Source organism: Rhincodon typus, chromosome 19 (genome assembly GCF_021869965.1).
Source record: "Rhincodon typus isolate 14 chromosome 19, sRhiTyp1.1, whole genome shotgun sequence".
Lineage (NCBI taxonomy): Eukaryota > Metazoa > Chordata > Chondrichthyes > Orectolobiformes > Rhincodontidae > Rhincodon > Rhincodon typus.
In genome coordinates, this window is record NC_063350.1 from 55,324,974 (window position 1) to 55,345,644 (window position 20,671).

General features: G+C 45.5%; 1 long non-coding RNA gene across 1 annotated transcript; it reads right to left on the reverse strand.

The window, feature by feature from the left end:
• Positions 1 to 13,550: 13,550 nt before the first annotated feature.
• LOC125485460 lies at positions 13,551 to 20,260 on the reverse strand. The gene is made up of 2 exons (XR_007264181.1): positions 20,018 to 20,260; positions 13,551 to 13,860 (listed from the first exon to the last, which is right to left on the reverse strand). It is a non-coding gene; the product is annotated as an uncharacterized LOC125485460 (long non-coding RNA).
• Between the last annotated feature and the right edge of the window lie 411 nt (positions 20,261 to 20,671).

A 20,671-nucleotide genomic window follows, 5' to 3' on the forward strand; every position in this document is an offset into this window, starting at 1 on the left:
CATGGTGAAGATGGTGGAAGTGGTCTGACAGAACTAGTACTGCCCCCTCAAGCACTGCACTTTCCATTTTCAAGGTGTTTGTGGTTGGGGCCGGGGGTGGTGTTGGAGGCTGATGTGGTGTCAGGAAAGATTTTATGAATGTGGTGGAGGAAGCTGTCATGTTTCCATCACCAAATGCCTCCCACCGAAATGTGATGTTGGCGTTGCTGCAGTATGATTTGTTTTCATAACCAGGAGAGGAACTCGTTCGGAGAGATTTCATTTCCCAATGGATGTGGTCCTGGAACATATGGGAGAATGAGGGGATTTGGATACTGTCTGTAGATGGGGATGTCTGGGGATGGGGATCAGCTATTCCTTGGAGGCGACTGTTCCTACAATCATAAAATCCCTACAGGTGGAAGCAGGCCATTCAGCCCATTGTGTCCACACTGACCCTCCGAAGAGCATCCCACCCAGACCCACCCCGTACCCTATCCCTGTAACCCTGCATTTCTCATTGTCAATCCATCTAACCTGCAGATAGAGTCATAGAGATGTACAGCACGGAAACAGACCCTTTGGTCCAAATCATCCATGCTAACAAGATATCCTAAATTAATCCACTCCCATTTGTCATCATTTGGCCCTTATCTCTCTAAACCCTTCTTATTCATATACCCATCCAGATGCCTTTTAAATGTTGCAATTATCTTTGGACTGTGGGAGGAAACCAGGGCACCCAGAGGAAACCCATGCAGTCAACACTTCACCTGCACTTCCCTGAATCTAGTCTACTGCATTCACTGCTCACAATGTGGTCTCCTCTACATTGGGGAAACGAAGCATAGACTGGGTGACTGCTTCGCAAAACATCTATGCTCCGCTCGCAAAAATGACCCTGAGTTTCCAGTCACCTGCCGCTTTAAAATACCTCCCTGGCCAACAAGTCTGTCCCAGGCTTGCTGTAGTGTTCCAGCGAAGCTCAGCACAAGCTGGAAGAACAACACCTCATTTGCCCCTTGGGGGCCCTGCAGTCCTCCGGACTCAATATCAAGTTCAATAATTTTAGGGCCTAAACTCTCCCATGTCCCAGCCCCCCACCCCACACACCAGGCCCTGTTACCACATAACCTGCCATTACACACTACCTATAATTAGTCACTAACAGTCCCCGTTAACAGCTATTCACCCTCCTAGCCTGATCGTTATCAACTCCTTTGTCTCTCTAGCTGCTCTTCTTTCTCTTCAGACTCTATCCTATCATTTACTCCCCACCCCACCCCCTTCCCCATTTTCTGCATATACACCGATGTTTTCCCAGCCACTATCAGTCCTGAGGAAGGGTCACCGAGCCCGAAACGTTAGCTCTGATTTTTTCTTCATAGATGCTGCCAGACCTGCTGAGTTTTTCCGGCAACTTCTGTTTTTGTTCCAGCCATGGGGAGAATGTGCAAACTCCATACAAACAGTCACCTGAGGGTGGAATCGAACCTGGGCCCCTGGGGCTGTGGTGCTAACCGCCGAGCCACCGTGCCACTCCTAAAAGGAGCATCAACCCCTTGGCAATGTCAAACCTTCAAAAAAAGTCACAAACCCCATCAAGAATGTCAAACATGATAAAAAATATAGAATTGCGATTGTGAATGAGAGTTATTTTCTCACTATTATGTGGAATCTTTAGGAATAGAACTCATTTTATTCCCCTATGTGTTTGGGTACTTCTAGATACAAGTGAGTTGGCACATTAGGTGAAAGGGGGAAAGGGTGGAAATATGCTTTCACATCAGCTGGCACTGTTGGCATGGGGGCATGAGGGATTATGGAAAATGAGTAGAGAGGCATAGGATGGCATAGAGGGTATGAGGAGCCCTGGGTGATGAGTAGAGGGATAAAGGTGGCATGGGTTAGCATAGTTGGAGTGTAGGAAAATCTCCACAGATTTTCCTGGGTTATCCAGACCATTTCTAACCCAGACCACCACTGACCCCCACAGAAATGTGGAATGTGGGCAGCAACTTGTCATTGGTGGATGCATGGAGTCAGGATCTCTTCTATCTCTGCGCCTGAATGAAAATCTGGTGTTGTCAATGATCCGTGGAGTTAGACCATGCCCTATCAGCTGCCCCTCATTGAGAGATTGAAGCAGAAAAGTGCCCCTGTCCTCAAGTCCATATGCCTGTGTAGAGCAAACTTACGCCCCTGGCAGAAATGGTGGAATCCAGTCACTTGCAGAATGCCCCATCATCAAAAGTTTCAATGAAGCCCCAAGATGTAGTTAAGATGGCAATGAGAAAGAGCTTTCCTGACAGATGCTTGCTACATATCCTGCGCCTCATTGCCTCCTTATACTGTCCTTAAGGAGACAAAAGGAGAAACTCTTTTTTTTCATTAGTGTTCCTGGGTGTTAAATGTTTGAACATGTCCCTGCATACAGATTGATTTGCATTTAAACAGCAACTTGAATGTTGTAAAACATCCCAAGGTTCTTCATTGGAGAGTTATTAAACGATCCGAAGGAGGAGATATTAGAACTGCTCGGGCAAACATGTTGAGGTTTAGGGAGGAGAAAACAATGTAGAAGTGGACTGAGCATTTCAGAGTTGTCACTGCCAATGCTGAAACTGTACTATCTTCCAAGGTACATAAGTTTGAGAACAGATACCAACAGATTGAAGATTCACTTGACTTGAATGTTGCATGTCTAGTCCAGTAGGGAGTGGATTTCCTGGTTCATCCAAGATTCATGGTTGGGGAACACTTGGATTGACTTCTTTGGTGCACAGTCCTCCACAGAAGGGAGATAGAGGGCTTGGTGACATGGTGCAATGAAAGCCATCTGACTCTCAACGTCAGAAAAACTAAAGAACTGATCATCAACTTCAGAAAGACAGGAGGAGAACACACTCCCATTTTCATCAATGGAGCTCAGGTTGAGAGGGTGGAGATCATCAAGGTCCTCAGAGTGACGATAACCGACAACCTGTCCTGGACTTCCCACGTAGATGCGACAGTCAAGAAGGCACAACAATGCCCCTTCTTCCTCAGGCGGCTCAGGAAATTTGGCACGGCCATAAGGTCTCTCACCAACTTCTACAGATGCACCATTGAAAGCATACTGTCCGGGTGCATTACAGCCTGGTATGGCAACAGCTGTGCCCAGGACCGTAAGAAACTACAGAAGGTGGTGGGCACAGCCCAGACCATCATGAAAGCCAACGTTTCATCCATGGACCACTGCCGCAGAAAGGCTGCCAACATCATCAAAGACCCATCGCACCCTGGTAATGACCTCCTACAAACTCAGAAGATACAGAAGCCTGAACACTTGCACAAGCAGGTTTAGGAACAGCTTCTTTGCAACCATTATTAGACTGTTGAATGGACTCTAGCCTCAAATAATGTAACCTGCAATGTAACCTGTATGCCTCTAAGTCTTTTTGATCTGTACATGCTTTGCTTGCTGTGATCTGCTTGTACCGCTCGTAAACAAAGCCTTTCACTGTATTTCAGTACACGTGACAATAAAATCAAAATCAAAATTACTGTTATGAATGGACCTCTCATATATTAGAGTTGATCTTTCTCTGCACCTTCTCTGCAGCTGTAACACTATATTCTGCATTCTGTTCTATTACTCTGATGTACTTATGTAAGGTATGATTTGCCAGTCATCACACAAAGCAATACTTTTCACCATATCTCAGTTCATGTGACAATAATAAATCAAATCAAATTGAATCAAGTAAAAATCCAGGCCAGGAGCCAGAATGAGAGACGTGCAGAATTTCTCTGAAGGTCACAGGTCTGGAGGAGGGTTACGGAGATAGGGAGAGGGGGCCGTCCTGGGATAACAAAGAGCTTGCTCAGAGTAGGAAATGCTAGCCTGCAGTTGAATTGAATTGAATTAGGTTTATTGTCACACGTGCTCACAAGTGAAAAGTTTACAAGTCGCCAGTTCCTCTGCTTTCTCTTTGCCGGTCAGTGCATGATGAAGATCCTTTGAGAATGCTCAGGGATGATGTACCCAATCTCCCACTAAAGCCTTACAGCTACAACTGTTGGTCATTGAGCTGACGGAGCGGCTGACAGAACCAGACAAACCTTTCACACCAAGTGATAAGACACTCCACACTCCCAATGGACATCACAGCTAAATAGTGATCAGCCAATGACCTTTTTCAGAAGGTCACTTTGAAAATCCAATTAATTCTGGTTATTTAGGAACTGCTTAAAAACAAGTTCTTACTATTTTCCTTCACTGCTTCAGCTCCTCAGTGAGTTCCAACAGGATGTGGGTAGCTGTAAATAAGCAATAAGCTCTGTGCACAATGCAACATGCTCTTTACAGCTCTCGAGAGCTCTGTACCCAATCAAACACATCATTTTAAAGACACACATGGGTTCTGGAAGTCACTGGTAAGGTTGGCATCTGCTACCCTTTCCCTAGTTGCCCTTGAGAAAGTGGTGGTGAACTCTCTTTTTGAACCGCTGCAGTCCACCTGCTGTTGGTTGACCCACAATGCCATTAGTGGGGGGAATTCCATGATTTTGTCCCAACGACAGTGAAGGAATGACGATATATTTCCGAGTCAGGATGGTGAGTGGCATGGAGGGAACTTGCCGGGTGTGGTGTTCCCATGTATCTGCTGCCCTTGTCTTTCTTGGTGGAAATGTTCACGGGTTTTAGAAGGTGCTCTCTGAGGACCCGAAATGAATTTCTGCAGGGCATCTTGTAGATAGTACACACTGCTGCTACTGAGCATCGGTGGTGGAGGGAGTGGATGCTTGTGGATGTGGTGCCAAAAAGGATTTGTCCTGGATGGTATCAAGCTTCTTGAGGGTCGTTGGAGCTGCCCCCATCCAAGCAAGTGGGAGTGTTCCATCAGACTCCTGACTTGTGCCTTGTAGATGGTGGACAGGCTTTGGGGAGTCAGGAGGGGACTCAATGACAGGAGGAATCAGCTCACCCTGCCAAATTGTTCCATTCCATGTCGTACTGAATGTTGTGAAATCCAGCTCTACTCCCTCATTACCAATCAAGCCATCTCCTGGGAAAAAGCAAAGTCCTCAGAAATGTGGCTTAAGATGTACGTAATACCAAATTAGAAATTATTTTACCTCAATAAACCCCACTGCCAATGAACAACTGCCAGCCCCACAGCATTTCAAAGCATCTGTTTCACTTTTAAGTCTCATATTGCACTGAGCTGCTGTAGATGAAGGACAATTGAATTAGAATTAGGATTAGGTTTTATTGTCAAGTGTACTCAAGTACAGAGATACAGGAGTACAGTGAAAAATATACAAAGTCACCATTCCCTGGCACCATCTTAGGTACAAGGTACCTAGGTACAAAACCTTAGGTACAATGTAAAAAGCACTGTGAACCCAGTTTGTTCAGAGTCATGTTGAACTAAGTGCTGTTTGGAAGGTGAGGGGGCGATGGCAGCTCAGAATGTGTCCATGAGTGTCAGTTGTGCAGGTGGGGTCTTGCTAAATAAAAACATGCAAATCTTCACACCAAACCTTGCAGGGTTCACTGGTGAGTCATAACAGAAGAGGAAGCAGAGAAAGTTTACAGGTGGCTTCAGCTAAACGTCACAGTGGGAGACCGAATCATACAGAGGCAGAAATAAAGGGAAACAGAGAGACAGACAGACAGGCAGAGAGAGGCTAAGAGACAGAGAGAGAGGGAGAGAGAGTAAGAGAGGGAGAGAGAATGCGAGGGACAGAGAGTGGGTGAGAGACAGAGAGAGAGAGAGAAAGCAATAGAGAGGCAGAGTGTGACTGAGAGCTAGAGAAAGAGAGCTGACAGAGAGACAGAGATAGAAAGAGACAGAAACAGAGTGAGAGATAAAAAGAGAGAGAGACAAAGAGATAGACAGAGAGGTAGAGGGACAGAGAGAGATGGAGAGACAAAGACAGAGAGACAAACACATAGACAGAGAGACGAAAAATCCCAAAGATCTGAAGATGCTGTAAATGAGAAATTCCTGGAGAAACTCAGCAGGCCTAGCAACATCTGTGGAGAGAAAACAGCGTTAATGTTTCAGGTCCAGTGACCCTTGTTCAGAAGAGGACAGGTAGAGGCATAGTCAGACAGATGGTGAGACAGTCACTCAGAGAAACGGGCAAAGAGAGATAGAAACAGATAGGGAGACAGACAGGTTGATAGAGAAAGATCGAGAGAGAGAGAGACAGAGAGAGATAGATAGAGAGATAGAGAAAGATAGGCAGACAGACGGGGAGACAATCAGTCAGAGAGACAGGCAGACAGTCAGATAGAGATACAAATAGCTAGAGAGGCTGTAAAGTGACCATGGCAGCAAGGCCCATTAATGGTGGGAGACCCTGCTGAAATAACTCCACAGAGGCCAGTATCTTGTCACCAAGCCACCCGTTATTTACACGTGGGGAGTGCTTGACACTGATCCAGCTTCCTCAGACCCAGCTCTGAAAGTGAGCAGGACCTCTGACATGCCCCTTTTTGTCTGTCAGCCAGGGTTCCCTGATTGGACCAGATTAACAGCCCCAATTAGGGAACTCATATGCTTTGAGGTCCAGCTGGCTGATCTTATTATAATCACTATACCTGCCTTGGTTTCCAGTAGCCAGCAGTGAAACTCCTTCCTGGTGGTGAAATGTTAGTTACGCTCAATGATGAGCCAATTAAAACTTGTTATTACAGACCTCCCCACCCAGTTTAACTGTGGGCCTGGGATTAAATGGAGACCATGGAGGTTCCCCCATCCATTCAGAGAGTTGCCACAGTAACATGTTGGGTTGACCAGACAGCCTTCTGAGGGAGAGCTGCTCGCTTTCATTCTCTCTGTACTTGATTGGGGGACCCAGCATTGACTGAAGGGCTAAGTACTGCAAGATAGTGCCACACCAGAACTATTCCTGCCTATGACTCCTACCCCCATCTCACCATCTCTAGTGAGTTCAATCCCCACTCAGCTCACCTTTAGTCTGGGTTGTCATGATGGTCCTGGGTCCTGGAGATGATGGTCTTTGATGACTACGTTCCCCACGCAGGACCTCAACCATGGGGAACACCTGAGAGAGGCCCAGTAAGTGCATGAGGGGCACTTGATTCCATTCCTCCCTCACGGAACTGATGAGAGTTCCTTCCTGGTTCTCTAACTGGGGGAGCTGGTGAGACCATTGTCAGTCCACTGGAGAGGTCCATGAGGACTGGCGAGTAGTTAACGTTGTTCCTCTGTTCAAGAAGGGAAATGGGAATATTCCAGGAAACTGTAGACTGGTGAGTCTCACATAGGTGGTTGAGAAGCTATTGGAGAGAATTCTTAGGGATAGGATTTACGTGCATTTGGAAAATCATGGCCTAGTTAGGGACAGCCAGCATGGCTTTGTGTGGTGCAGGTCATTGACTGATTTCTTTGAGGAGGTGATGAAAGTGATCGATGAGGGTAGAGCAGTGGATGTTGTTTATGTGGATTTTATTAAGGCTTTTGACAACGTCCCTCATGGTAGGCTCATCCAGAAGATTAAGATGCATGGGATCCATGGGGACTTGGCTACATGGATTCAGAATTAGTTTACCTGTAATAGACAGAGGGTAGTGGTGGAAGGGTGTTTTTCTGGCTGTAGGTCCGTGACCAATGGTATTCCACAGGGATCAGTACTGGGACTTCTGCTGTTTGTGATAAATATAAATGCCTTAAATGAATAAATGAAAACATGGATCAGTGGTTTAATAAGTTTTCAGATGACACAAAGATTGATAGATTTACAGGTAGTGTAGAAGGTTGTCAAAGGATGCAGCAGGATATAGATCAGTTGCAGATATCGGTGGAGAAATGGCAGATAGAGTTTATTTGATTTGATTGATATATTGTCACATGTACCTAAGTACAGTGAAAAGCTTTGTTTGTGAGCAGTACAGGCAGATCATAGTAAGCAAGGACATACAGATCATACGGTGAATAAAACTAGGCAGCGACATACAAATTACAATGCATAGGATGTGCACTAGGTAACATCAACATTAGCAAGATCAGCATTATTTGAAGTTAGAGCATCCATTCATCAGTCTAACAACGGCAGGGAAGAAGCTGTTTTTGAACCTGTTGGTGCGTGTATTCAAGCTTCTGTATCTTCTGCCTGACAGAAGATGTAGGAATATCATTACCAGTGTGCAATGGGTCTTTGTTGAAGTTGGCAGCCTTTCCACAGCAACAGGCTGTGTAAATGGAGTCCATGGATAGGAGATTGGATTCTCTGATTGGTCTGGGCTGTGCACACACCCCTCAGTAGCTTCTTACAATTCTGGACAGAGCAGTTGCTGTACCAGGCCATAAATCTGGATAAGTATGAGGTGCTGCACTTTGGGAGATTTAATTTTAAGGAGTTAATGGCAGGGCCCTGAACAGCATTGATGTGCAGAAGGATCTTGGAGGTTCAAATCCATAGCACCCTGAAAGTGGTCACACAGGTAGATTGGGTGGTAAAGAAGGCATATGGCATGCTTGCCTTTATTGGTCTGAGCACAAGAGTCAAGATGTCGTGCCGCAGCTTTATAAAACTTTGTTTAGGCCACACTTAGAGTATTGCTTTCAATTCTGGTTGCCACATTACAGTAAGGATGTGGAAGCTTTGGAGAGGGTGCAGGAGAGGTTTATCAGGATGCTGCCTGGATTAGAGGGTATGAGCTTTAAGGAGAGGCTGGACAGACTAGGGTTGTTTTTTCTCTAGCAGTGGAGGCTGAGGGGAGACCTGATAGAAGATTATAAAATTATGAGAGGCATAGATAGGGTTGACAGTCAGAATCTTTTTCCCAGAGTTGATCTTAAATATCTGAACCTAAGATGGTGCTGCAATGCGGTGACTGTAAACTTTTCACTGTACTCATTTGAGTACATGTGGCAACAAAACCAATGCAATTCAAATATCTAATATTAGGGAGCATGCATTTAAGGTGAGAGGGGTAAAGTTCAAGGGAGATGTGAGGGGTAAGTTTTTTACACAGAGCATGGTAGGAGTCTGGAACAGGCTGCCAGGGGTGGTGGTGAAGGCAGATACGAAAGGGGTGTTTAAGGGACTTTTAGATAAGCACATGAATACGCAAGGAATGGAGGGATATAGACCAAGTGAAGGCAGAAAGGGTTAGTTTAATTTGGTGTTGTGTTCGGCATCACATCATGGGCCAAAGGGCCCGTTCCTGTGCTGTACTGTTCTATGTTCTATGTTTTATGTTCTGCAGGTACACAGAGAGGAACCTACAGGTGTAGAGACAGGCACACAGTCAGAGAGATAATACACACAGGGACCCACCGATATTCCCAGTCTGCAGCACAGACAGTGGGTCAGGACTACATATGTTCTTGTTTTTGGAATGTGGAAGTTTAAATTGTCTTGTGGCGGAGAATGAACCAGCTTTTTTATTACATGGAAGGTAAAGAGGACTCTCTAACACCTTTACATTGAAATGCTCAGCAACAGTTTACGGATTGGTTAAAAATGTTAGTTTTGTCACAGAACGGACAAGAGAGAGAACAGTTGGCCTCTCAGACCTGCAGAATTTTACCTGCAAGCCAGACAACTCTCTCTCCCTCTGTAAATGGTAAAAAAAACACTCATAGGACAATCCTGCCATCCCCAGTGTCAGCCAAGGGAACCTTTGCTTCACTCCCTCTTTGGCAGGTGTAACATTCTGTCAGTAAGGAGACCAAACTGCACACAGTACTCCAGGGTGAGGTCTCGCCAAGGCCCTGTAGAACCGTTATAAGATATCCTTACATCTGAACTCAACTGCTCGTGTGATGAAGGAAAACATACCATTTACTTTCCTAATTCCTTGTTGTACCTGCCTGTCCACTTTCATTAACTGCATCTAATACTATCCCTAATTTCTTTTGTAAGCCATGGTTGGTCCATCTTTTCTGTTTTATTTTTGCTTCAGATAGAAATGAATGATTGTGTAATTCATGCACATATTCCTTAAATAATAGCCATTGCCTATCCTTACATTTAGTAAGCTTCCCCAATCCACCTGCACATCCCTGAACACTACAGGCAATTTCCCATGGCCAATCCACCCTAACCTGCACACCTTTGGACTGTGGGGCAAAAACCAGAGCACCCAGAGGAAACCCACACAGACATGGGCAGAATGTACAAACTCCACACAGACAGTCACCCAAGGCTGGAATTGAACCTGGATCGCTGGTGCTGTGATGCAGCATTGCTAACCACTGAACCACTGTGCCACCCCTTTCCCAGTACACAATACCCAATCCAGGGTAATCAGATCTAGTGGGTTCCTCAACATATTGGTCTAAAAAAACCATCAACTGTTCACTCCATGAAATCCTCCTCCAGGGTAACACCGCTATTGTTTGGTTTGTCCAGTCTATACATAGATTAAAGTCATCCATAATTACAGGTTGTACGCTTGTTGCCTGAGTCTCTAATCTCCTGTTTTGTGCCTTCCCCTTACATGTCCACAACTGTTCGGGACCTATAGACAGCTCTTTGTTCTTTACCCATACAGATTCCACATGATGATTTTCTGTGTCAATATCCTTCCTCATTGTTGCAATGATTTCCTCCTTGATTAACAATCAAGAATGAATTTAGTAACAATTATGAAGCAATTTCATCCTTACTAAATGACCTTACTTCCCTATTTGTCTGGCCTTCCTAAATATTGAATTCCCTTGGATGTTCATTTCCCATTGTTAGTCGCCCTACAGCCATAATTGTAACTACATCATAACTGTGTGTAGAAATGGGGGAGGGGGAAGGGGACTCCGAAATAAATAGAGAGAGAAGGGGTGGGGCTGGGGAAGGTAGGTGGGATAGCAATAGATTCTGCCTTGCCCAGCCCCACCCCTCCTCTCTCTATTTATTTCCCAGCTCCCTTCCCCCTCTCCCATTTCTGAAGAAGGGTCCCGACCCAAAATGTCAGATTTCCTGCTCCTTTGATGCTGCCTGGCCTGCTGTGTTCCTCCAGATCCACACTGTGTTATCTCTGACTCTAGCATTGGCAGTTCTTACTACCTCATAACTGTGTGTATCTATTTGTGGCGCTTATTCATCTATCTTTTGTGAATGCTCTATGCGTTAAGTCACAAAGCCTTTAGATTTGGGCTTTTTAACCTTGTTAGTCATCTTAGCTTTACTTTTCATTATGGCCCCATTTGTTTATTGCCCTTGTTTTCTGTCTTTCACTTTTACTTCTTATTTTAATGTCTTTTGTTTCCATCTTTGTTTCCCTCTCCTCTGTCTCCTTCCTCAGGGCCAAACTCCTCCTCCCATCTCATAATTGTATCTTAAACTCTCCCTGACTGAACTAGTGAAGACCACACCCTACACGCCCCAGCCCCCAACCCACTCCAGCACCCCTCCTGCCCCCACCCCCGACCCACCACACACCTCCCCAACCCATTATCTCAGGATATTGGTCCCAGTCCTGCTCAGAAGCAACCCATCCTGTCTGTACTGGTTTCATCTTCCATAGAATGGATCCCAATGTCCCAGGACTCTGAACCCCCTTCCCACACACCACTTCTTTGACCATGTATTTATCTGATATGCCCTGTAATTTCTTCTCTGACCAGCACCTGGCCTTGGTAATAATCTTGAGATTGCCACCTTTAAAGACCCAGCTGTTAATTTACATCCTACGACTTGAGGGACTCATGCCAGTTTTTATTGTACCCACGACATTGGTACTGATACATACCATGACCATTGGCTACTCACCTTCCTCCTTCAGAATATCCTGCAGCTCTTCCAAGACATCCTTGACCCTGGCACCAGGGAGGCAACATACCATGCTGGAGTCTGTTTTGTGGCTCAGAAATGCCTGTCTGACCTCCTTACTATTCAATCCCATCACTACAGCCTCGCCATTCTTCTTCCTCCCCTCCTGTGCAGCGGTTCCCCTGACATGTCATCTCCTCCAACAGCATTCAAAACAGTATCTCTCTATTACAGGGGATTACCACTGGGGTGTCCTGCACCTCACATGACCTGCTCAGCATCACGGATGCTCCACAGTGAGTCATCCTGCAGTTCCAACTCTAAACTATGGTTCGCTAGTAACTGTAGCTGGACACACCTCCTGCTCACATAGTCACCATGGTGTCGTAGAACAGGAGGTGGGCTCTGCTACCATGGCTTCCCTAGTGTGAGTTTCATCTATCTTAGACGGTGCTAACAGTCAGGAAAATTAACTTATCCTAGTGATGATATTCGTCATATTTCACCTTTGTGATGATTCATGGAAGAGTGAGGCTTGATTTCTAGTGCACTCTACCCACTAGGGTCATGGCAATAGACAGAGATGCAGAGACAGAGAGAGCTACACACACAGAGTCACACAGAGAGACATATAGGGAGACACACAGAGGAGGATAGATAGAGAGACACACAGACCCAGTCAGAGACAGAGGAAGAGACACATGTAGTCAGAGATACAGCTATAGACACATAGACAGAGAGAGACAGAGATACAGAGACACAAGCAGAGTCACAGACAGAGACATGGAAAGAGAAACACAAAGTGAGAGAAACAAACAGAGACACGGAGACATGGACAGACAGGGATACAGTCGGAAATGCACACAGAGACACAGAAACAGGGATGCTGAATACGTAGAGACACAGACAGAAAGACACCGAGCCACACAAACAAGGTCAAAGACATACACAGAAAGAAATTCATAGACCCTTGCAAAAACAAATATACAGAGACACAGACAGCAACTCAGACAGAGACATAGACAAAGACAGACAGGGACACACACACAGGCAGAAACACAGACTGACACATGTGGAGACACCCACAGGTAGAGACACACAAGATGCAGTTTTTCTCAGTGGGACTGCAGTACATCGGGTGTGTTTACACCTTGAGCAAGTTATTCCTTTGTCAGTTAATTCTGGTTTGTAAAGAGCAGGTTTAGAGTGAGCAGTTAGTGGGGCACCTGCTCATTGTTTGTGTGGTTGCCATGTTACACAGTCCTTTCTGTTTATTGATCACTCCTTGTGTTTTCCAACGACAGTCTGTGAATAGAAGATGGAGGTGGCCTCTTTGCCCTGAATGAGTTAGATCACCAGGAGGCATTCCACTCACCAGGCGACATTGATCACGGAGCTGGCCTTATTTCTAACAGGGTTAATGATCAACCGAGGTGGGGGGATGTGAGCAGCAGGATTCAGATATAACTGAAAGGGTGCGATCTATCAATTACTGTTCCAATGCTGTCTGTTTTCACTCTAGGATTTATTTCTCCTCCCCTTCAGTCAGAACTCTTTTTGATTCATGGACTCTGCCCATGTGCTTTTCATTTGAAACAATTGGTACCAGTTTTGACCAGTTTAGCAGCAGCCTGTTAAGATGGAGCAGATAAAGCCTTGAGTGTGCACAAAGCTGGCACATTTCAGCGGGAAAGGCCCCATTGCTTGTGCTGATCTCAAGGTTAGGATGAGGTCATTCCCTTTCCAAACAGGAATGAAGCTGAAATGTGGTCAAGACTGTGAGAAACTTTGCTGGAATTGCTCAAAAATACAAAATAAATACAAACTTTCATGGATACTCGGCGTTCCTTGCATTTTATAGACGTCGGATGCTCTCGGCATTGCACAGACATTGCGAGTTTTCAGTATCGTGAGTACACTGGGCATTCCCAATATACCACGGACACTGGGTGCTCCCAGTATTCCACATATGCTGGGAGTTCTTGGTATTCCACAGACACACTGGGCATTCCCAGTATTCCATGGACACTGGGCATTCCAGGTGTACCACAGACATTTGGAGCACTTGGTATTCCAAGGACCCTAGGTGTTTCCTGCATTCTGTGGCCTTTGGTAATGTTCTATTGGCACTGTCCAGACTGAAAACACCTGTAAAAAAAAAGTAATATTTAAGAAATAAATGTATTGGTCATACTGGATCTTCATTTTGCAACATACAAAACTAGCCCAACTGGCTTTTTCTTCTAGATGGGTGCTCCTAGGTACTATTCTGTGGGCAATGAGTGCTCTCTGATATCATTCATGGGTACCCTGCCCTCTTATGCAATACCAGAGTGGTGATGTTTTTTTGGGTTAATGCAGCATCTCCATTCCACTCCATTCAAGGAGTGTTCAAGGTGGGACAGACAGGAGAATGGCATGACTTCATTGTAGCTCTATCTCTGATCTTTGTTCACTTTAAACATGGTGAGCATTGGATGCAGCAATTCATATGAAGTTTAGAGAGATATTAGGTCTTATAAACACATACGGGGAGAGTCCACAGTAGAACATTTGTTGATTAATGGAATGGGTTTAATTGGCCAAGAGCGAACCTATGGAGATTTTCAATGACCCCATGAGTTAAGTTGTCCCAAATTTTTGGCAAGTTTGTAAATGGGCAGAATACCTGCCATGGGTGGCACAGTGGTTAGCACTGCTGCCTCAAAGCATCAGGGACCCGAGTTCCATTCTACAATGTCTGTGTGGAGTTTGCACATTCTCCCCATGTCTGTGTGGATTTCCTCCCATAGTCCAAAGATGTGCAGGTTACGTGTTTCGGCCATGCTAAATTGCCAATGGTGTCCAGGGTGTAAGAGTTAGTTGGATTAGCCATGGGTTATGTGGATAGGGTAGGTCTGCATGGGATGCTTTTCAGAGGGTCAGTGTGGACTTGATGGGCCAAATGATGTGCTTTCACACTGTAGGAATTCTATGATTCCATGGTTCTATAAAAAACATGTCTTTGTGAATATACTGCCACACAGTTACCAACAATTTTTAAACAGCCCATGAGGCCCAGAGATACCTGACCTGTCCTCAGACACGACCCTGGGTTTCTGGTTTACTTGTTGTTTCATTTCTTCACCTTTGTTTCCACGCTGACCTTTCTGTCCATGGCCTGCTGCAGTGAAACTTGACACACACTTGAGGAATCTCATCTTGTCTTTCGATCCAACACTCTGCTGGAGTCTCCGGACTCCACAACAAGTTCAACAAAGTTGAATCACTGCCTCTGCCTCCAGTTTATTCAATCAGTTTCTTTTCCCCTTTGTTTTGCTGTGTTGGTCTCCATCCTGGTTTCTCTTTGTCCCCTCATGTTGATAGATGATAGAATGATGATAGAATCCTTACAGAGTGCAAGCAGACCATTCAGCCCATCGAGATCACACTGACCCTCTGAAGAGGAGCATCCCACCCTCCCAACACTAACCTTGTAACCCTGCACTTCCCACGGCCAATCTACCTAACCTGCGCACCTTAGGACTGTGGGAGGAAACCGGAGTGCCCGGAGGAAAGCCATGCAGACACAGGGAGAATGTGCAAACTCCACACAATCGCCCGAGGCTGAAATCGAACCCAGGTCCCTAGTGATGTGAGGCTGCAGTGCTAACCACTGAACCACCGTGCTGCAGTTGGCATCTTATTTGGACTCAAAACTTTGTTTTTTCCCGCTTTCGCCATTGCCACATCTGTTGGCTGTAGCATCACCGAACCTTTTGTTATTTGATCTTCCTGGGCCTCCACCCTGTCACAGAGTTTCTCCTGTGTTCATCCTACGACCACCAAACTCCCCTTCCCCTTTCCCACTGCCTTCAAAACTCTCACACTTTGTTTTCTCTTCAATTCTGATGAAAGGTCAGACATTAACTTCTGTTTCTCTCCACAGACTCTGCCTGGCCTAAGAATATTTTGGGGCAAGTCTTCCTTTTTATTCTCTTAGCCTTACCACTAAAATACTTCATTAGGAGGAAGGTTGGGCCTGATAGTGTCAGCTGTGTTTATATAGACATATATTTTTAAATTCCTTCATGGGATGTGAGCATCACTCACAAAACCAACGTTTATTGCCCATCCCTAATGGTCCACATTGCTTTGGGTCTGGAGTCACATCTAGGCCAGACCAGCAGACTTCATTCCTTAAAAGGCATTAGTGAACCAGGTATGATTTTACAACAATTGACTGTCACCATTAGATTAGAGTTTTTAATCTGGATTTTTATTGAATTCAAATTTCACTTTGCCATTGCCTCCTCACATACAGCCTAACTGTAACTTCTTTTTTAAAGAAACTTCTGGAAGCTAACCAATCGAAAGTTGAGAGTTTAAAAAGACTCAAATAAGTCTATCCCAGCTCAAGAACTGTCTTGGTAACTGTTGACAATCTCTTCCTGATCTTCATTCCCAGTTATCTCCTCACCCATTCTCGCCCTCTCACAATCTCCTCCCACACTCTTGATTTCCTCTCTCCTTTCTCAAACTGATCACAATCCCACACCTCCCCAGTCCCACCCAGGCACCACCCACCCCACTGTTTCCCACCACCTCACCCCACGACTCCCAGGGTCTGGCTCAGGGTCTCAAGAGGGAAGCCATTCAAGAGTGGATCTGCATGTCTTACTAAAGTGCTGACTGGGGTTACATTCTCACTCTGTCAGCAGATGTGATCCCAGACACCACCACTTGAGACACAATGTAGAGATGTAGACCCTCTGTTCTCACCAGGCTGTAGGGTAGGGATTGAATTACAAGGGCTGCCTGGCAGTGGGCGCACTTTCAGAACCAGGAATGCTGGGAATCCCTACATTCACGTTGCCCTCAGCAGCCTCCCTGGGGAGCTCTTTTGCTACTGACCTCAAAGGTACATGTGAGTAAGCCCAGAGACCTGTGGGCAGCAGCAGGGCTGACAGCACACTGCAGCGCTGAGGGAATGCTGTCCTGTCAGCAAGTGCAGTCTTTCAGGCAAGATGGAAAGCTTCCACGACATTATTTTGATGAAGAGCGAGAGTGTTTCTCCTGGGGATCCCTGGCCGATATTTAACCCTCACCCAATATCGCTAGGTCAGCGGAAGCGGCGATAGCATCGCAGCTTCCTCGAGGTCCGGAGAATGGACTTTATCGTTCAGATCTGAGCCCAATGCAGGAAGCAGGTGAGGGAGGTCCCTCTGGTATCTGCGGCAGTGGCATCGAGAACAGGCAGCTGTGTGCTCCCAGACAGCGAGCTAAGTGGAGGAGATTGGTGCCCCATCATGGCTAAGCCCTCAAGAAAGACTGTTGAACTTCTAACTTTATTTCTTTATTTTTCTACTTGTGCTATAATGGTCTGTAATGCTCAGCTTTTTAACTTTGTTTCTCTCTTTTACTACTTTGTACCTAAGATTTTTGTACCTAGGTACCTTGGTACCTAAGATGGTGCCATGTGGGGTGACACTATACACTTTTCACTGTACCCTACCTCTGTACTTCAGTACACGTGACAATAACATCTAAATCTAAACCTAAAATCCGATCATTGCTGTTAGTGGGATCTTGCCATGTACAAACTGACTGCTGCTTTTCCCTAACATGTTAAACTGTGACCAAATGCCAAAAAAAAAGTATTTAATTCACTGTAGAGCAATTTGCAACATCCTGAGATGGGTCCTTTAAATGGTTACACATTGGCAATGACACAGATCACATTAGCAGTGAGAGGCATATCAGAACAATTTTACACAGTACATGTCTTGCCTATGTGTGATATTGAGAATACCCCCACAATCCTTACCTGAAAACCACTCCCAGGGTTTTGTTTGGAAATTACCATCCCCAGTGCAGGCATGATGGGCCAAATAGCCTGCTCCTGCACCAGAACAATTCTGGTCGTACAGTGGGCCTTAGTACCTGGAGTCATTTGGAACCATTGTATTTCCATACTCTACATAAAACCAAATATCAACCTGACTTGGAGAGTTATCATCATTTAAAAATAAGAGGACCCCACTTAAGAGAGAGATGAGGGGAATGTTGTCTCTCCGAGGCTGTGGAGATCATATGATTGAAATGGTGTCATTGAATATTTTAAGGCAGAGGTGGATAGATTCTTGACTAACAAGGGGTTTGGAGGTTATCGGGGTAATGCAGCAATGGGGATTTGAGGTTCCAATTGGATCATCTCATTGAATGGCCTACTCTTGTTCCTGCTTCATCTGTACGTTTACACATTATGTTTACCCTCTGTGTGACTTGCCTATAAAGCTGGGCTTGTGTAAAGTTCTGAGCACAACATCATATAGTGACAGCCTGTCTCAACAGGCCAGGGCCGCTGACAGATCCACAGATGGGCCTGAAGCCCAGCTTCAGCCTTGGGCCTCAGTTATATCAGATCAGGGAGCTTTAAAAAACAGCAGCAATGAGTGTTGAAACTTACTGTCATGTAAAGGGATGTCACCTTTATGCTGGGTCTAGAGTCTAAGCATATACATAGGGAGCTATGTCATAGTGACATCAGGTCACATGGCACTGGAGACTGGTCTTGTGGGGGCTCCAGAGAATAAAGACTGTTCATGTTCACTATCAACAACATAGGTCTTACAGCCTAGATGCTGATGCTACAGAATTGGAGGTGAGTGCTAGGAGGTTCATCAGACTGATTCCCAGGATGGCAGCACTGACAAATGAGGAAAGACTGGATCGACTGGGCTTCTACTCACTAGAATTTAGAAGAATGAGGGGGGATCTCATGGAAACATATAAAATCCTAAGGGGACTGCACAGGCTAGATGTGGGAATAATGTTCCCAATGTTGGGGAAGTCCAGAACTTGGGGTCACAGTCTACGAATAAGGGGTAAGCCATTCAGGACTGAGATGAGGAAGAATTTCTTCACTCAGAGAGTTGTGATCCTGTGGACTTCTCTCCTACAGGAAGCTGTTGGGGCCAGTTCATTAGATATATTCAACAGGGAGCTGGACGTGGCCCTGGTGGCTAAAGGGATCAAGGGGTATGGGGAGAGAGTGGGAATGGGGTACTGAGATTGCATGATTAGCCATGATCATATTGAATGGTGGTGCAGGCTCGAAGGGCCAAGTGGCCTACCCCTGCACATATTTTCTATGTTTCTATGAAATGAAGTGCAGTAGCAATAGGTCATGAGGCCAGCCATTGACCTGAAGTGGGGTAATAGCCAAAGTGAAGCTCAGTGGTACTGGGGGTTGGCTAGTGACGGACTTTGATGTGTATCTCGGCACTGAACAGGAAAGGGAAAGTCCTTGAAGAAGCTGAAGAGAGAGCACAAGGCCCAAAGCAGACTGTGTGGTTACAACAGAAAAGAAATCAATCAGCCACTCTGAGTATGATGTCACAGAAACCAAAGTATTTACAGATACAAAGACTCAGAAAATACACCAACGTAAACATGCAAAGGGCATGGCCCAAGGCACAAAGGCAATTCAGCAGAAAGAATCCGATCCAGTCAGTTTTATACAGGGTCGCATGTGCCAAGACAGAGGCTGGGGTAAGTCTACAGAGGTACCGTAGAAAATTAAACACAAAACACAGCAGCCCACAGGAGTCCTGCAAAGGAGGGAAGACCAACTCTTCCTGGGCGATATCAACCTCAGGAATTTAACTGAATAGTATAAACCCACAGGATGAATATTGGCATGCAGCAATTTAGTTAAGAGACAGAGAAACTAGTTTTAAATTGGATATTGGGGTTGAGCTTTTGATGCTTCCTCCATAATAGAGGTCAGGAATCATCAGACTGTCCACCATTAAAGTTTGGGCCTCAGCAGGTACATGGATCAGACTAAGAGACCAAACGCAATCTCCTCACTTTGCTGTAACAAAAAAGGGAATATCAACAACTTGTGCTAATTCCTAATCTTTACAATTCTTTGCGAAGAGGTGCTGCTTGTAAAGCTTTTGATATCCTTCAGTTAGAGGACAATGAAGTCATTTCCGTCCTAGCCTTGCAAGATAATGGGGCTAACCCTCCTTTTTGTCTTGAAACAGAAGCTGGAATAAAGCCACTGAGAAAAAAGACAGTGTCCAGCCACCAGGGGGTATTTCAGGCAGTGGTTTGTCGTTTCAGAATATAGGTACATAGAAAGCAGCCAGCACACAAGTTGTTCTTTTACTGAACTGTGAAACTTATATCATTGCCGTGTTGCTGTATTCAGTAATTGCTGATCCTGAAAACCCAGCTGTCTCTTCTGGGGCAAATCAATCCCTTCTTGAAGGAGATAAAAAGAAGGAAAGTCATCTATTTGCTGCTGGGAACCCACCTGGGAGATTCAGCTCCTGTGGACACAGTTAGACAAAGAAGTACTGAGCTGGAGCACTTCCAGGTGCAGGCAAGTAACTTCTTACCAGTTCTATCAGAATTGCAAGCAAGTGAACCTTCAGAAATGTCGGCAGCCAGTAAAGTGATCACAGAATCTGAAATACGAAGGGATGTGGAGTTAGAAAGGGATCTTGAGTCATGCAAGGAAGAGCTTCAAAACGAATTGGCGATCATCAAAGCTTCACTCAGGGTGGGTGGAGTCCCATTTGTACAGACAGGAGCCAATAGCAAAAAAACAGTGTTTGCAATCAGTCACAGAGGTCACTGTAAAACACTAGCACTTCCACACACACTGTGAGTCAGATTGTTTGAGAGAATAGCTTCACTCAGCAAAGGTCCATCAAGAAGAAGCGCATCAACTGCAAGTAGCTACAAAAAGACAAAAACAGTGCAGACTGGACTAGAGTGGAGTCATTCAAATGTGTGTGTTTGGGTCAAGGGAAAAACAGGAGTAGGCCTGGTGTGAGGAATCCTCTCAGCTGCTGGGAGCTGGTATGAACAGAGCAACAAAAGGGAAAGGATTCTGTCCTGCACGGTGCACAGGGGGAGGGTGAGGGGGGAGAGGGACAGAGGACGGGTAGAGGGAGGGGTGTGA